The sequence below is a fragment of the Battus philenor genome, unplaced genomic scaffold, assembly GCF_028537555.1.
Source record: "Battus philenor isolate CCGP_79_NKW_IND1 unplaced genomic scaffold, ilBatPhil1.0.hap1 SCAF_20, whole genome shotgun sequence".
Lineage (NCBI taxonomy): Eukaryota > Metazoa > Arthropoda > Insecta > Lepidoptera > Papilionidae > Battus > Battus philenor.
The window spans coordinates 6930755-6949786 of NW_027181683.1; the positions used below are offsets into that span (position 1 = coordinate 6930755).

The 19032-nt window shown below is 31.2% G+C and overlaps 1 protein-coding gene across 1 annotated transcript in view; it reads right to left on the reverse strand.

The window, feature by feature from the left end:
- Window positions 1–19032, reverse strand: part of LOC137923076 (uncharacterized) — a 76911-nt gene that overhangs the window by 43750 nt on the left and 14129 nt on the right. The window contains exon 2 of the mRNA XM_068766208.1: window positions 9033–9182. The gene's annotated coding sequence lies outside the window, so the exon portion shown is untranslated. The remainder of the gene's footprint in view (window positions 1–9032; window positions 9183–19032) is intronic.

Sequence of the window (19032 nt, forward strand, 5' to 3'; positions counted from 1 at the left end):
AACTGGGCAACCAAACGAGATTTTTCTAAGACAACAAAATTACCGGAATGAAAATCCTTAAACCAATTCTATGTTACTTTGTACTGCTATTGACATTGCATTAGATCAATAAAAGCCATAAAATTTTTTTGAAGTAACACTGAAACGTATCTTCATTAGATGGACTGGTTGTATTTTTTATTTTTCTTTGGTAAAAGAAATTCTACAAATCATTTGGCTTATACAAAACATACATATAACATTTTTATTTTCAACGTGTTGACATTATGCCTAGCGTTAAAGTAATAAATAAAATAGCAATAATAAATGAAAAAAGAGCACAGCCAAAGGCTTTATTATAAGTTTATACATACTATTTACAAAAAATACACATTGCTCCGAAAAATATTTTGTAGTTAAGCAGCCTTCGTAGGGGAGCGGACGATATTTACAAACAATTCATTCGCCAATTTTAACAAAAGGAGTACTTAAATTTGACCATGATGACGGTTTATATGTTATTATTCAAAGATAGTATAACAGTTAATAGATAGAAAAGAGCCGAGATATAATGTCATTAAGACTACGACAACTTGTGTATAAGAAATTAATGGAAAATAATGCAAATTATTTGCATACATTTGTATTTACACATTTTTTCAGTAAAAGCTAAAACAACTCGCATAAATTATTAGCGCCGCGCCTCGGTTACTCGACTTGGGGTAAACTGCGATGTGAATGAAGTCCCCCTAACGGCGTCCTCCCTAAATACTACATGAATGGAGAAAATATTAATAGGTAATTGGTATATACATGTGTTTGTCGTATATAAACTATCCCACTCAATATTTTGTTTATTTTACTATGGAATGCAGAATGAATTATTTTTATCTTATACCTTTTGCTTGACATATATATATATATATATATATATATAAATATATATCAAGCCGTTTCCGACCGGTATTGGTGTAAATATACGGGGTGAGGCCCATGTCCAGTATCGGATGTCCTTCGTATGGAATGATGATAATAGTAAATTAAAACACAATTTCGTGAGTTAATACTTATCGTGTTATAAGGACGATAGACAATCGAACCAACAGCTAATATGACCACAACCACGGCCGAAAAACATCCGTAATAATACAGGGTAATCAGGTGAGCAAGGTAAACAGGTAAATCAAAGTAGTTACCTGAATTTGATAGTACTTATATACTCTTTACTTGAAGACCAAGCCGTATCAGGAAACATTAAAAAATATTAGTTAAATTTTTAGATGTTAATTTGATAGCAACAAAAATGAGAACAAATGTTAAAAATTTCAGCTAATAATTAGCTACAAATGTTTAATAAATTTTTGGTTTAGCTTTAAGTGAAAACTGTTAAAGCTTAGACATGGTTTCAGTGTCAGGAAAACTTCAATTAAGCTACGAAGGGTTTTAAAGCCATTAGCCTAATAATACAAGTTTTTAATTGCGAACTACGATTATCGTCCTGAATCCTGCAAGATTATGTTTATCTGGCAAAATTAAAATAATTATAAGAATATTAAATAGCAATATGTATGACCTTTAAGGCTTTTACATTTATATTACAAAAACACATTAAAACGCGTTTACCATATGTACGTACTACTAGTAGATACGTAAAAAAAAATCAAAGATATTTTGTTTATAAGGTCACATTGTTTTGAGACGAGATGACGTGTCAGTTGTTAAACAAGATTTATACTATTTTTCATTAAATTTCATCCTACTCTACACCAATCTAATCGTATATCACAAGCTATTCAAATAGTTTATCGACAAAGTAAATAACACTAATCTTTTATCAGGTTTTTAAAATACCAACAACGTAAATCAACTTTCGATTTATATATAAATAGCAATAATGGTAGACTGTGTACATCTAGAGATGTATGTGTATAGACTGGCTGCAGCACATGAAAAAATTAAACACACGAAGTCGATCTTTAGATCAATAAAAAAGAACAATTTTTTTTTATTACCTATGTTTTTGCCATGGCGGTCGGTACTGGCGCATTATATGGCTTTTAGACCAGTTAAGTAAATGATGAATGATGATGACGAAATTTACTTTAATCATTGTTTGTTTTTCCGCAGTAAATAGCGAATATAGCGGAGTGATAACAGTGTAATTCTAGACGAGAAAATATACCACATACCCTCTAGACCAATAATTCTACTAACTATAAAGCTTTAATTCGGAATAAATATTTCGCACCAATACTTCTCCGAAGAAATTATTTCCGCCTAATCTGACTTAAAAGTAACGTAATATTTTTAAAATTGTGAAGAAATAATAAATCCATATACTATTAACAGGTTTTAAAATAAAAGATATTACTTTTTTTATTGTATTAATTGGAGATTAGATCTTGTGTTAAACCATTAAGAAATAACTGAGGTTGAGAAACCTATCATTTTATGCCACAGGGCAACGCGCGTCATTGAGGTTTTAGTAAAAGAAAAAAATAGAATTTATATTGCTAAAAAAATATCTTTATTCCTAAAACTAATGGTATTACACAAATACTAGCCAGTACAATAAATAAGACTCTACATCGCCTGGTAACTTAATTATGCGAAATAGACGAATAATAGTGTTAAACATATATCATACATTAAACACAAAATGCGACATTTAACAGTGCTACTGTGAAATACTGAAACACATTTAAAATATTAATAAATTAAGTTAGTAAATACTGTAAATCTGAATAACTGCTGAAATGATGTTACTGTTAAAATGTTAAAATTGTATTAGTTTTTAGTATATACAATTTTATAGTTTCATATTGTTTGTTGAATGTTATTTAGGTAAGATCGGTCAAGCGTGAAGAGACTCACGAAAACCTTCAAGCTGTCGAGCCTGTTTATAAAATAACTAGGTACTGAATTTTTAAAGCTTAGGTAAGGAATGAAAATTGAAAATTGAGTGTTATTCTTACAAATGACTGAATACAAACTTTCTTCAACCATCGTTTCGCTTATAACGTTTAAACAGGTTAAACTCATCCAACAAAAAACGAATTTATAAAACATGTTTATTATTAGTATAATCACCTTACATAGTATCTTGTAGTTTTCACCTCTTTATACCATTTTAAACAAAGTAATAGTGCAAGTATTTGAAATCAACAAAAACAGTTTTAATTTTTATTTTGCATTGACATTGTTGCTTTCAAAATTGTTTAGAGACATTAAAAAAGTAAAGGTGAATACTTTTTATAAAAATTATAGAGGAGTATTTAAATTGAATGTCGAGTTCAGGCAAAATATTAGTAGATTTCAATTAGACAAATTTATTTGTTTTATATAACATACAAGTAGACACTTCAACTGCGAAAAATAGCACTAATTAGTAGTATTGTATTAGACAATACTTTCTACCTATTTCCGTGTAAACGGCAAGCAGTGTTCGCGCGGTCGCCAGTTCAATGACCCCGCATTGTCTCAACTCTTGCCCGAGCGGCGATCGGTCGTGTTTAACGAACTGTTAGACTTAGAAACTAGAGTTAATACGCCGTGAGAACGAAGGAAGCAGTTTGTGTGACGATTGGTTAGCGCCCGTCTAATCCGTACTGTCCGTGTTTTTTATACGTCGCAACGGTTTCAATTGCCCGGCAGTTGAATGTCACAAAATTTTGCTTTGGTAATATTTCAAAATTAATTTGTCTCTTGATATTAGGCTAAAACAAATACAATTTGCTCCGTTGTGACTAAATTAACAATGTTTATTTGGTATAGATAACTATCGTAAATTTTTGACAACCAGATCTTTAGGTTGGAACACAACACTGTTACGATGTAACACGCCCAGTGTTGCTGAATCGAAAACAATAGGAATATTACACAAATGCTCGTGGCCGGAATTCGGCTAAGCCTTCGTGCCAAAGATAACAAGAGCTGTGCACAACTATGTGTAATGAGCTCTGCTTTAACGACCACCGGTATAAGTGGATTGTTCTAGCATCAGGCGTAATCTCTGGATAATCCCTGAACTGGCAGAGAGTAGCGCTACATTGGAAAGCACGGTCGGCGCTTTTATAAATTGAAACGTCGCTCGTACGTGCCGGTCGATTATTTGAAATTGAATTCACAAGTTATTGCACGTAACTTATAATAATTTGAATAACGTGTTAAGTTCTAAAAAGAAATGTAAAAAATAAATAAACAAGAATTTTAATCAGAAATAATCAAATTACCTTAAAGTAACAACATTATTTACATTATAACGTATTTCTGGCAATATTCTGATTTATTTTTATTATATCATCATCATCATTATATCAGCTGATAGACGATCACTGCAAGACATAAGCTGCCCCAAAGATCGCCACGATGATCGCATCCAGCTACTTCTCGCGATCTTGACTATGTCGTCGGTCCACCTCGTGGGGACCTGCCCATAGCGCGTCTACCGGTTCGTGATCGCTACTCGGGACCTTTCGGCCCCAACGACAAAATATAACAAGAAATTGTTCATTTTTTTTTCATTAAAAATAGCAATAGAAAAACTGGTTTAATAGTATTAATGAAATATGACTGCGATTTATACAACGGAATTTACTTTTTAGGCAAATAATACTAACATAGAAAATTTGTCTTTCCGCATTTCTAAATATTTTTGCGTTCAAAAAAATAGCTCATCACGTATCTCGATCTACATGACGCCGAGATCAACAGGAAACTAAAATAATGGATGCAGAATAATATTCTTTGCCTGCCGCTGTGCCGTTGGTGTAAAAATAATCTATACATACTAATTTAGTACATACACTTTCGCCTTCGTGATCAGTTACATGTATTAAAAGACAAACACAAGCTGATTATCATGAGAAGTAAAATCTTATTACATGAAAAATCGTGTTAGTGTTGAATTTATGGCGTCACGATCGGTGAGTTTGCGTGTCGGTTACTTCATCAATAACATCGGTTCATTGTAACTACATCTAAATAATATTAAAGGTACGTTTGTTTTGAGGCAATGACGGCATCACATTGGACAATTAGTAGTAAGGGATTTATTACCTGCTCCTTTTTAAATTGATAAATACTATTTGCCTGTTTACTTGCATATACAGCTTCTCAGAGTATCTCAAAAATGATCGCGCAGATCCCTTTACAAATACTATGCCAAAGAGACAGCTGAGCTCTGCTAAACTAATAATACATAACGTAATAAGTAACGTAATAACTTTACACTGGCGTCTATAACGATTTCAAGTCATTTTAGTGGAAATACTTTTTAATTTAAGATTGTTTAGATATTTAATACTATTTTTAAGTGTTGTTATTATATTATTAAGTATTATTTTAAACGTGGCCTTTCATCCTGGGTCGCATTGGCAAGCTTATAGACTAACTAAAGCAACTGACATGGCGAAGCGATAATCATTGGCAAGATGCAGTGACAGTGGGCGGGCCACAGGCAGAACGGACGGCCGCTTGGGGTTTTGAGTTCTGGTGTGAAGATTTCCTATATGATAGACGACCTTGTGGAATTCGTCAGATCATCGGTACAGGCCCCTTTCACCCGGTTGTATTGGAAATCTTTGGAGACTTATATCCAGCAGGAGACGTCCCACAGACCGCAAAAACTATGAAAATCATTTTTTTTTACTTTTTGTCCTTTTTTGGAAAAAGTTGTAATTCTTTTGTAACGATTTATCTAGGATAATATCAGCACGGTTTATATAGCTGAAGAAATGCAGTAAAGCATTAGTCATGGTATTCCGGGTTAGCATTGGGTAGTCGGTAGTATAATTAAACTAATACAAGACTAATTGGATTATCATCTCAAGTGAATATATTTGACTTGGTTATATGTAAGATATTGTTTTGTATATGTTGTGTAACCTATGTTTGTAATGAATTGGGCTAATATAATTAGAAATGCAAGATTGTGTCACCAAATATGCTAAGATTAGTGATTAGTGATAGTTATTAAATGAAATTTCTGCAAATAAAGGATTATTGCTTGGAATTATAATTCGAACATTAAGTACAATATATCGAGTTCAAACTTATAAAGATGAACGACAAAGAAAAAAAAAACTGTATTTGGTATTATCATTTTTTCCTTAAAACCCGAAGTATAATAACATTCTTTCTAAGTTTTTATTACAGATTAAGTTGATTAATATGGTCAAAATAATGTTATCACAATCTGTCAAGTTATTGTGACGTGTTTGTAATGTCGGCAACGACTATCAACTAATAAAAATGATAAAATTAGTAATGAGTTCTCGATAATCAGTTTCATTCATTACAATAAAATTTACAAGCGAACAAGTTCAAAATTACTGAAGTGATGTGGGTATTTACAAAACTCAACTACAAAAATGTTTATCAGCTGGTGAATATAAGACTGATATGTAAAAGCGTAGCCCTATGCGGCAGCTAAGCCGTTTTATATCTATATACTATCGACGTTAAATATATTGGTGTTTATAAGAAACAATAGCCACCACTCAAATGATAAAGTGTATATCAAAACAATAGTAAAGAATTTCCTTAAGTGTTAGTTATTATTTTAAATTTTTCTAGTTGTTAACGATGTAGCTTTATTCATAGAAAGCCGTGCGATTCAATGACTACAATATTTGAACACACCATTAACTTTCCGTAACTTATGTAACGGTACATTTTAAGTCGTGCTGTAAAATCCATCGCGATATTTCTATCTGTCGTTGAACTAAGATGTTATTGATATGATATTCTCAATTCACCCGAAAATCATATTTTTTATAACTTAAACGTCTCTTTAAACTTACGAGGGTATATGTAATGATTATTTTAATTACCTCACATAAAAACGTTATGTTTAAAATGTGATTGAGGTTATCTTAAAAATATATTAATTGTATTTGAACCTATTAAATACTAAGCTGATTTGTATAACTCCAAACTCATGATTAGAACATCAATCATACTTAAATAACCTGTTTCTTAATGTCATGATCTTTAAATTAGACTGTAGTAATTTATATAAATTTAAAAAGTTACCTTTAGGTATTTATTTTAATTTTATAGAAGGTTAGCGTTTGAAAACAAAGGTTGCGTCTAGTTCATTTCTATATATAATATTAGTTATATAATATTAAATCTTACCTTTATTATACGTAGATCCGATAAATAAATTTAACCCTTTTATTATAAAAAGAACTAGGTAAGCTGAGTTTGTTTCTGTGCCTTTTCTCTCTTTTTATAACGTCGATAGTTCGATTCCAATAATTTTAACTTATTTCACCACATAATCGCAAAGTAAAATGTAAATACCCACAATACTATTTGTATTTAATATATTTTTCATAGGTTAGTACACATGAAAAGATGTAACAAAAATAAACGTGAAACAAGTACCGTTCCGTTTACCATATTGATTTATTTATTTCTTCGAATCTTTTTTTCTTTTCAGGCGGTAGAAGTCCACTGCAAGGTATTCGCTGAAAGATCATAAGTTATCAACAGCAACACACACGGGTCAAAGACCTTCGTCTTTAGGCATTGCTTCATCATTTTGATACAGACGCATTGAACGTTCACGTTTAATAATGTTAAAGAACAGAGAATAATGTTCAATGTATATACAAATACTGTAGGACAATACCTTGTAATGGCCAATATCAAATTATAACTAAATTCTAATTTATAATCCACTATGTTTTGGCTTAATTAGGTCAGTTTTGAAGATATTTCAAAACAGACATCGGGTTTCATCAACGAGATCACAGCATCTGACGGAAGGCTATTGATCGATAGAACAGTTTGTTTATTCAGTTTATCTAAACGACGGAAGTGCTTTATTTGCTTTAGATGAAAGCGACTGAACTAGTTCATTTTTATGTTTACACATTTGGATTAGCTTTTTAAGGCCACAGAAATCTCCGTCAGAAGAGTAATACAATCAAATCTGTTAATGTGCACTAGGATAGAAATCGCATAAAAATCACAAGAAAAAACTTATAATTATCCATGTTTTAAAAAAAAGGATGTTTAAACGGTGAAAACAAACCGCATAAAAACTCTCATGTAGAAAAAATCCTAAACCTTTGAAGTAACAAGAGATTGCTAAAGCGATTGACCATATACTATATAGTCTGTGATCAATTTTGCGAGAACTATTATTTTACTGGGATACTTGTATGTCTCGGTAGCCAGATATAAAAATTATACTTACATTTTTTGTTAATAACTTCGTACATTAAGTTTCAATATTTTAGAATCATTATACAAATACAAATTCTGATTCTGATTCAAATCATTATACAAAAACTGGCTTGATTGTACTAATAAATTACGCATAGCTTAAACTTGGTGTTTCATCATTTTCGCAGCATTTTATACATAAAATATTTCTTTTCACGTCTATAAAATCTTTCAACTACATTTTTTACGATCTTTGTCATTTTATGTCTGTTGAGATTTCACTTAAATAATCTTTAAATTTACGTAATCTATACTCGCATGTTTTATCCGCCTAATCTTCGTCTCATAGCTCTCGAGTCCGTGTAATTACACAATTATAAATGATCATATGCCACAGGTTAATTTGCCCGTTCTTATTCTTACGTAACCATCTCATTACAAGAAGGCGTTTGTTTTCCACTCGAAGCCATATCAAGACCCCACTTAAACAAAGCTGCGTAAAATAGAAATACGTGATTATGTTACAACCGACAATTCTATGAATTATAAATAAGAAACGGAAAACATTTAATAATGTCATGTTTTCAATTTGCTTTAATAGGCACACAAACATAATATAAGTTCACGTCAATTTACAAAAGATACAATAAACAAACAGAATAACAGTATTAACGGGCTTCTTAAATAATAATAACAGAAGACACGAAATATTTGTGTTGAATTAACTATAGCCAATATTTTGTACATGCGTAACAATGATATAATCCCAAAAAATAAATAGGTTTTATGTAATAACAACATTAAGCGCAGTTTTTTTAAAAAAAAGTGCATGACTATAGTTTAAAAATTAAGGTAAAAAATGAAGCCGTGCTTACCTTGAGTGGTAGCTATCATTCAGAACCCGAGGCACAAAGGGCGAGAGACATTGCCACGACGCACATTGTTTCACTCCATGTCACTTCACACACTTCACTTACACTGCACTTATGTCACTTAACACATTCTTGCAAATCCAGTCGTTGTTTCTGTAACAAAAGATAAAAACTATTATCTTTTATAGAATAGTAAATATGGACGCTTTTAAAGCCAATGAAACGAAAAACTAGGATATATATACAAATTCAAACTAAAATGTTTTTGTTTTTTATTATACTTCCTAGTTTTTTCGACAAATTTTATTCACATTTAATACTACATTATACTTGTTAAAAGAAGTAACCTTCAAATAACGATCTTTTAGTGAGTATGTATTACGTACATTGCAGGTGCATAGCTTGGAATACACTGTAAAATATTTAAATGTAACTGGACAAAGAAATGGGACGATGTGAATGTAAAACTTTTGAATATGTGCCAATATTTACTAGATGCTAAAAATAACTAAGTTTTAATGGCTTCGCTTTCGCACGCCTTGCCATGACTGATAAACAAACATATGGAATGACGCTGATCAATGTATACCTCATTCATGAAAAACCAATGATGACGATCTATTTAAAGATAACTTTAAATGTGCAGGATTATTAGTTCGTAGATATTTATAGATCATTTGACAGCAAAAAAACCTTTAAGGCCTTTACAACAATTTCCAATCAACCTGTATAAAGTAATCACTATGAAATGTGTTATACTAATTATATTCTCTATTAGAATGCGATAGTTCAATAACTTCTACCTTCTAACACAAAATCTGCAGGGGCAGATAGTAAACCAAATAATAATAATAAGTTGTAATCCGAATTTTGAAGTCGGGTTTTTCATACCATATTATTATTACGTTATTTATTATTTTTGAAACTATTGACTTTTGGATATGGTGCACCATTAAGAGCTAATGAGCATTATACTCACCCCTATAAAGCTTATACATCTATAACTAATCACCTGTATAATATAGATAATACAAATACCATAATTTGATGAAATAAATGAGCGTTTACTTGGTTAGAAGTGAAATGACTGGTCCAAAACAATGATATTCGTCTCCTTAAGAGGAATTGAAAGGTACATAATTAACTTATCATTTACGAAGTAATTGGACTAAATCAACACAATAGGTCAAATAAATGCAAGTAGCACTAATAAATTGCCTTTTTAAAAATGTAATCATAAAGTAACATTACTCATATTTGCTTAATTAAATCGCAAATCAATAGTAACACTTATATATGCATATATTGATTTAATGCAAATAAATAAAAAATACGAAAACTTTTTTCAAAATGTTGTAATAACAAATATTTTTTTTATTTAACGTAATTACGTAAAAACTAAATTTACGTATTTGTTCCTTTAAAATATGAAACGCCAACGAATAAAAATACTCAATAATACTATAATTACGTTGTGATTATCGATTTTAATTTAAGAATTCACTTATTTTATAGTCACAATGTAATGTACATATGCAATAAATAATATACACGAGAACAAGCGTCATCAAAACAGTAGCAGAGGTAATATTGACCGTCGCTAACCAACTTTAGTTGACACAGGGGTTCGCGACGCGCCCTACAGTTGAACAACCCCACATTAGTTAAATTATGTTGAACGCTCGTGATTCTCGGTAAGATTTACCGTTACATGGAAAAATTGTAAATAAATGACGGCTTGTGTTATAGTTCGGATTTGTAATGAGTCATATGGGTTTGGCGCAGAATTTTATTTTGCTGTTCGAAGTCATTGTTTTTGGTTCACTATATCAGATACGTATGAACGCTATTTGTTAACATAACAATGATTTGTTTCATATGGAATAAGTTCGGCGGTAGTTGGTAGGCTTCGTCGATACAATTAACAAAATAATACATATTTTCACGCCTAATAAAGGCGTAGAATGCGCACAATCTAATTCCAAGGTCTTCGGTATTATTAGAAGTATTAATATCTAAATGAATGTTTCTTGGTAGAACCATTCATTAAATATTTTCCGTAAATCTACAAAGAATGGATAATAATTACACTTTTAATCGATTTTTTTTTCACTATTTTGAAGTCATGTTTTTAATCATAATTTAAATCATTCTTCACTGATTATGGTAAGTATTCTGACACTTATTATATGAATAAAATTGTTAACTAATCATATATATTTATTTATTTAGTGTTATGACAATTAATAAATTCTGATGCACCTCCTCATTTAAAGTTTGTATACATACACAATATCTAACAAAACGTAAAAAATTAAATCATTATTCAATTTCATCGACCCAGTGTGTCAATGCTAATTATAGAAACTAGTATAACGATGTACTAAACATGTCAAGACAAGGTGACTTAGCGTTAAGATCATTGTACATTCTATGGAAGAATTTAGACCTGTTTTAGTACGAGCAGATGGCATATGAAAGGCTGTTTGATTAACATGAAACTGTGTTAACGCTGCGTCGGCGAAATAACACTTCGAATGGAGTGGAAAAGTTATAAGTTTTGGTTTGTCGCAAAGCAATCGATAATAATAGTGGAACAATTTTTCAGAACGTAAAATCGAGTTCATCTACACCTACAGACGTGTGATGTACACATCTCTCCGCACACATAAACAAAATGATGTCTCCAACAAAATAAAACACCGGCCGCTGTCATGTGGTATTGATTCCGGCCCTTCGCCTCCTATCCCTCTCGCGCTTGTATCATTTTCGAACGTGAGAATGGGACAGGTGTACTTTCTTCATGCCAAGTTGCGCCAAGATGTAGTATTTATTTCTGTGTGCAGATTAATACGGTAACGCCCTGTGGATTACTCTCTACATACATATCGTTAATATTTATTGCATTAAAAGTTTTATTATTCTTTGGTTCGACCACTTTTAATTATCTGCCCTCATGACATCGCGATTTCCAACAAGTTTAACTGAAAAATCTTATTCACACACATATGCATCATTGGATTTTAATAAAAAATGGATTGTTAGCTGTAATAAATAACAACCCATGTATCATTCGATAGTATGTACCATTCACACGAAATAACATTCAAATAAAACATATTGTTATTTTATATATAACCAATTATTGTTAATAAACAGCAGATGTATGAAACTGTAAATAATATACTGTTTTAATCGATAAAGCAGACCACAGATGGACGGTCGCATCGAGGGGTTGGTAGAGTTCTCGCCCTAATTTCATACGGAACACGTACAAGGCATTAATGCGATCGTGAAATAAAGGGTAAGCTAAATCTGAGTCATGTCATGGATTCTATGCATGGTCAGTTTTAGATCGCAAAAGGTTTTGGAATAAAATTTACAACAATTACTCCTTATTTGATAGATAATATAAGAGCATACAAGAAATGTATATTTTATTTAATAACTGTTGCTCGATCTGTTTATATTAATATTACAATTAGAATAATATAAATAGAATATTTTCAACAAGTGCGTTTTGTTTTAGGCATAATGTTATTTTGGCAAGGATTTTAATTTGTTCATGCTTTAAATTGCCTGAATTTGTTTTAAAATACCTTAACAAAGACTAAATTTTTAAGCGAAGAATAATTATGAAACTACTTCATATTAGTCTGATAAAAATAGGTAAATAAACGTTTGAACTTCTTTAGTAGGAAATTAAATAAAAAAAAAGTTAAATTTATACACTATATTTACTTTTGAGCAGTTGTGGGCCAGCGGTAGAGGACTGAGACTTGCGATTGTAACTGCATCATCGTGCTCTGCGTACTATTAAACTACACAGCAATTATTGAACCGCGTGTCAAGCGTACCAATTATGGTATATCGACGACTACATTTACGATAGTTTTCATTTAAGATGTAGTTAATACGCCAAATCATTGCAGGATGAGATGACCGCCCATCGGATAAGTAATATTAGTTGCCCCTATACATCGACAGGGAGACAATGTGCAGATGCGCTGTTCAAACTCAATGAATCACTTCATAAGTATTCTGCACGTACATTCATAGTATAAAAAAAGTTTGTGATACATTTAAATATCAAACATTTAACGGAATGCTGTACCGCTGAAAAGAGCCAGCCAGAAACTAAACAGTTTACTCTTTTTAAAAAAAAAAATTGATACATTATAATGTCAATCGTGTAAATGAGACAATAAAAGAACTACCACACGTTTCGTTGAGATAAAAATTCCTGAACGCTATAATATTGATATATATATATATATATATATATATATATAAAATTTATTAAATACTTTTAATTTCAGATATAAAACTAAGAAAAGGAACGTCTGAAATATCTTGTGGAACTTTATTATGTATGCCTACAGACAGATCCATTAACGATTTGTTAACTTTTTTAAGGCATAATTTAGACGTTTATATAAACCTTATATTAAACAATAACATTAATTCTACTACCCCCAACAATCGTCTTAACCGGTTCAAAATGTTGTCTTAAACGGAAACCCATCCGCAGCGTTAATCGATGCGTCACCGCACAAAAACATACTGAGACTTATTATGGAGAGCATTTTTTGCAAGAGCTTCTTATGTTTTGATTCATCTCGAAGCCATATACGAAAGTGCTGACTAGAAAATCATGACATCTTTGTATAACATTATACATTTTACTTTCTATACAAAAGGTAATGCTTGCATAGCTACAAGTTTAATTTATATACAGGTTGATTGATTTCAGGTGTAGGAAATAGGTGTAAAAGATTTTAAAACCTTTACATCTATATCCGGCCACCCCATATAAAAGTGATCACTCTGAAGCTGTTACATTTTTTTCTATTGGAACGCGACTGGTCAATGTCTTTTGACAGAACCTACCTATTCCCTCCCAACTCTGATATTGATTCAGCTAAAATGTCTTTTGATAAAAGGGTATACACCTCGCTCCGAAATCTAAGTAGATATCAATTAGTCAATACAATACGTCAGGAGGCGCGTCTGACGTAGAATTTATTTATTCCTTAGCTTGCGGATTTTGAATCCGTGATTCTACCTAACAGCGTCTAGCACCAATTGAATATAGCCAGTATGATGTTTGCAGGGACAGAGAGTGAATAATAATTTATTTTAATAGGTAGTAAGAAATCCGAATTTTGGAAAACCTATTTTAATGCTATATTATCATTACGTTATTAATTCTTTCTGAAACCATTGATTTTTGTATAAAGTACTATACATTGACAGCTATTAAGATATACATTTACCATTTCAAAGCTCTTACACTTATAACCAATCAACTTGTATATATACAACTAGCAAGCCATAAAGCCAATCTATGTTATTGTGGTTTTTCAGTTTTTAAGGATGACCATCAACGCACCTTGCAAAATTTAATACTTACGTACGAGTTTGGGGGAAGAAGCAGACGTGCATGTGATAAATTTAAAAAGCTTTTGACAATTTATCTATCATCATTGAATTAATATTGATTAATGTCAGAAATACGAATACATCTTAATAAGGTCATAGATAGACGCTCGATGCAGGCCGCTTCCTACCGGTCCTCTTATAAATTTATGGGGGATCTCTACGTCCAGCACTAAATGTTCTAAGGTTGAAATGGTGATGAATATTGAAAATATAACATATTAATTGTTACATAATCAACATTCTTTGTGCATATTTTGCATGTATTACGGATGCAGATACTGGCCAATTTGCATTTAAATTTTTAATAAACACAAGCTCTATAGCTTTAATTTAAAAAAAAATCCGGGCACGGCAAGACCCAACATTGCGGCAATCTTTAGCCTGCAGTGAGCGTCTTTCGACTGACATGATGATGATAATATTATTTTGTCATTGATAGTGCTGTTTTCCCGTTAGAATTTACAGCTTACCAGTTAGATGTGATGGCGATGAAGGCGCTTAGCTTAAATCTCTTTACCATAACTACCAAAAGTCGAGAACTCCCTCGGTAGCTCCGGCTTAGACCTTGACAACAGATGTTATTCGATTGCTAGGTACATTTGCGTAGGTGGACTGTTTAGGGGACCAGTAATACTGAGCGAAGTCCTCGACGAGAGCTCTCAAACTAGAAGCCGACTTTTAATTTTTACCTTCAAATATATAATATCTCTCAATAAAAAAGTTAATAAAATATATTTTTTTTGTCTTTGTACGAACAATCATTCGTTGATGTACAAGCAATAGTAAAATGGTTAATTAAATCAAACGACTCACTCTCACTGTGTTAGTTTTCATTATCTATATTGATTTTATACAACACAATAATAATAATAAAATTGGAACATGTTTCATAACTCCGTAAAATATATTTAAAATGTTCCCACCCTTGTATTTTAACATTTAGATCGCCATCAGCATACATTCAGGCGTACCAGAGTCGTAATATAAAAAGTTTTAGATAAAATTATGCATTTTGATTGATTGAAGCAAAGTTTTGCATTATTGCAGTATATCCCCCTGTGGAAACAATGCAAGGGGGCCATGGGAAGCACCCGGCGTGTACCCACACTCCACTGTTTGTTAAATTAAGCTGTGTTTAGTTTACTACCCACACGTTCATAGATGCGGGCATAAAACAAAGAAATTCATTTTATTTTGAAGCATCTGTGATGGCTTTTTCGAAGTCAGTTTATTTTTAAGTTTCATATTGTAATATTTAATATTTTTGTCTTATTAGAGGTAAAATAATTTTATTAACTATTTTTTAATAATAAAATTTTATTTTAAGCAATAACCATATAAATATTAGATAATTTTACATATGTTTTCTCCACTGTTTAAGTGTTAAAAACAGTATATTTATAGCGCGTATTTTTAAATAAGACAATGATTATTATTATAAATAAATGTGTAAAATCTATTAAAAATGTTGAATGCCGATATGTCTTAAAATATCAATACAAAACCAGATTACTTCCTATGTACAAGAATCAAATAACGAAATTGAAATACAAATATCCTAAACTACAGCATTCATATATATACACAATTGTAATTAATAATGGTTATTGGTATGTTAATAGCATTTTAGGATTTTTTAAAGAACGAAAAGAATCTATATCAAATCACAAACGTAACTAACTGTATATTCGACATAATGTTACAATGAAGTAGATAAGTGTATTATAAACCAATATGAAGAATTTATTAGCTTATAAATATATATTTGCGGCAACTACATAATTTTATCATGGAACAAACCACCAAAAGCAAACCATATAGAATATTTGTTTTACAAATAGCGAGTAATATGAAACCAGACGAACGTGCTATACGACAATAACGGTTTGCCCATGTGCCCTTAGCCAGGTGTGCACAAATTTTTGGCATTCAATTTCAACTTAAGCACAACATAATCACCAAAGTGTTGTCTTATTTTCAACCTTAACACATCCTGTTATGATTGATAAAGAAAGAGATGCATATAATCTGCACTTTTAAAGGCAAAGCGCGTTTAACAGTCGTCGTCTTTAAAGCAGTGCATTAATACTGTCTCTTTCTCACACAAGCAATATACCATTTAAACATTTTGGCTAAGCAATATTCAGGCAGACGGAGAATTTGACGGGTTTTCAAAATAAAGTGCTTATATTGAGGTAGTAACAAAAAATACTCAATATTCAAATCCTTCTAACGCTAACGCTTTTCGAAGTAGTAATAGTTTTATTTAACCAGTCACTAGTAAACGACTAAGTCGCGGTTCGGCAATGTCGGGCGTTATTGTGTCGGAATTAAGGAAATAAGTAGGTATTATCTACCAGCGACAGTCCAAGTCGAAGGTCTCTCTTGGGGGCGATCAAACTTTATCACTCCATGTTGTTTGAGTTGAGACTACTCTGGGAGCTTCTGCGCCTAGCCTGCTCAAATTAGTGGAATGTACAAATGCCTTTTGGGCGGCAGGGACAATTTTGATTCGGTCCAAAAAATATATATATTCTGAACAAGTAATAAAAGCTTATAATATCCAAGTTATCAAAAGTTACATAACAAAAGAAATTGTCTCAGATAAATAAAATAAGCAAAAACACATCCGCGCAAAGATTTATGTATGTAAATCGAAAATGATAATGATGAATATGTATGTTTTTGTACGAATTCGAGTTGTTTATCGAAGTTTTATTTTCATTGATAATTCTTAAATATAGAACTTTGAAGAATTACCAAGTTTACGTTGATAAATATGTTAAGATTTAATGAAAGAAAAATTAAAGTTCTCATTCAATACAACAAACTGAGAAGCAAACAGTTCTTGCCCTTGATACCATAACAGCACGAATATTGTTTTTAATTATCGCATATTTTACAGCACAGATATTTAAAAATAATAACATCTATATTAAAATCCTTCATGTGTGTCTTTGTTATATCATGTCGGCACAATACCGACCTCGGATTACACCATCCGATTCCCAGAATGTGCAACACTTACATTCAATTTTACGCAGAAACATCTATGTGGGACATTTTGGGAGACGTTGGAAATGCTTACAAGGTTAAAATGTTTTTCTGTAGTATAACTGCAATGAAAGAAAATAAAAATGAAGAAAATAAATCTTGGTTATAATTTATTTAATATAGATTGTTGGTGTTTTATTTTACCATTGTTTTGAGATCAGTTTGATGATATTTTTTGTTATTAACGTTAAAGCATTATATATATATATATATATATATATATATATATATATATTTGTGTGTGTATATAAATATCTATATGTATACATATATAATCATTCATATCTAATAAGTCAGCATAATTAAGGAGAGGGCTTTGTATGTTTACCACCATTCAGCCCTGTACTATATGTTTTGCTGTTGGCGTGGCTAATTTAAATAAGAGAGAAATGTATACATAACAAAAAGGATCGATTATTCGATGTCGATATGGCGATATAAGGATGGAAGGCGTACTGTATTAACTCTGACCCACCTTATGCCCATCATGAAAACAATAGCATAAACATTCCCTAACAATCTTGTTTCAGCCGAGTATTCTCAGAACAGTGCGTATTGAAAAATAAAGCAAATTGTTGAATTTAAATTCGATTCCCACTGACAATAATTTCCACACAAAGGTAAAGCAATGTGGTCGAGATCTCAATATCCTAGAGAATATTCTCGAAGACCATGTTAGGAAATATTTCAATAACGTTTCAATTTAAAGCGATAACATTATTGAAACAACTATATTTTTATAAGTGGTATGTAATCCGTAATAAATTATCTTATGATAAAGAAGCACATTATTAACAAAAGATCTAATTAAAGTAAATGTTTTTAGTAGTATTTAGAATTATTTCGATTGTGACTGGTGGTGACTTTATAAAATATAATAATAACAAGTCATTTGCAAGGTAATGATGTTGAATTTATTTACACCAGTATAAGGCTATTTAACTCGGAGATGAAAACAATAATTGATTTCCTTTGTCCTGAACAAATGAACTGTGAGCTTCTATGTACTATTCGCCCGATTAGATGATTCGCTCTTCGGATTATATTAATGAAGTTAGGACAACGATCATTATATTACGTAACCTAAAAATTTCATTTTGAAACGACCTATAATAACAAACACGGTGACATAGATCTTAATAGAACAAAACTTACCAGTATGACAGACATAACAAAATATAATAAGTAAGCAGAACGTTTGTCGATATTTTGTATTAGCAAAATAATTGAACAGCTTTTCGTATTTTATTTTGTTAATCGTTCATACATAGCGTTTTTATTATTACAAGTATAACAACTTTCCTCTCTTTACATCGTGGGGCAAGTTTTTTTATTAAAATTCTCGTTAAATAAAAAAAAAAGAATTCGTTAACATTTTAATGACCTATCAGTAACTGAAAGAAGCCATGTAAGCAACGAAATAGAAATATTTAAACAAAACTTTTGCTCACACATGAATTAATCGTATGAAAACAACTATACACAGTTACTTTAAAAAGAATATCAA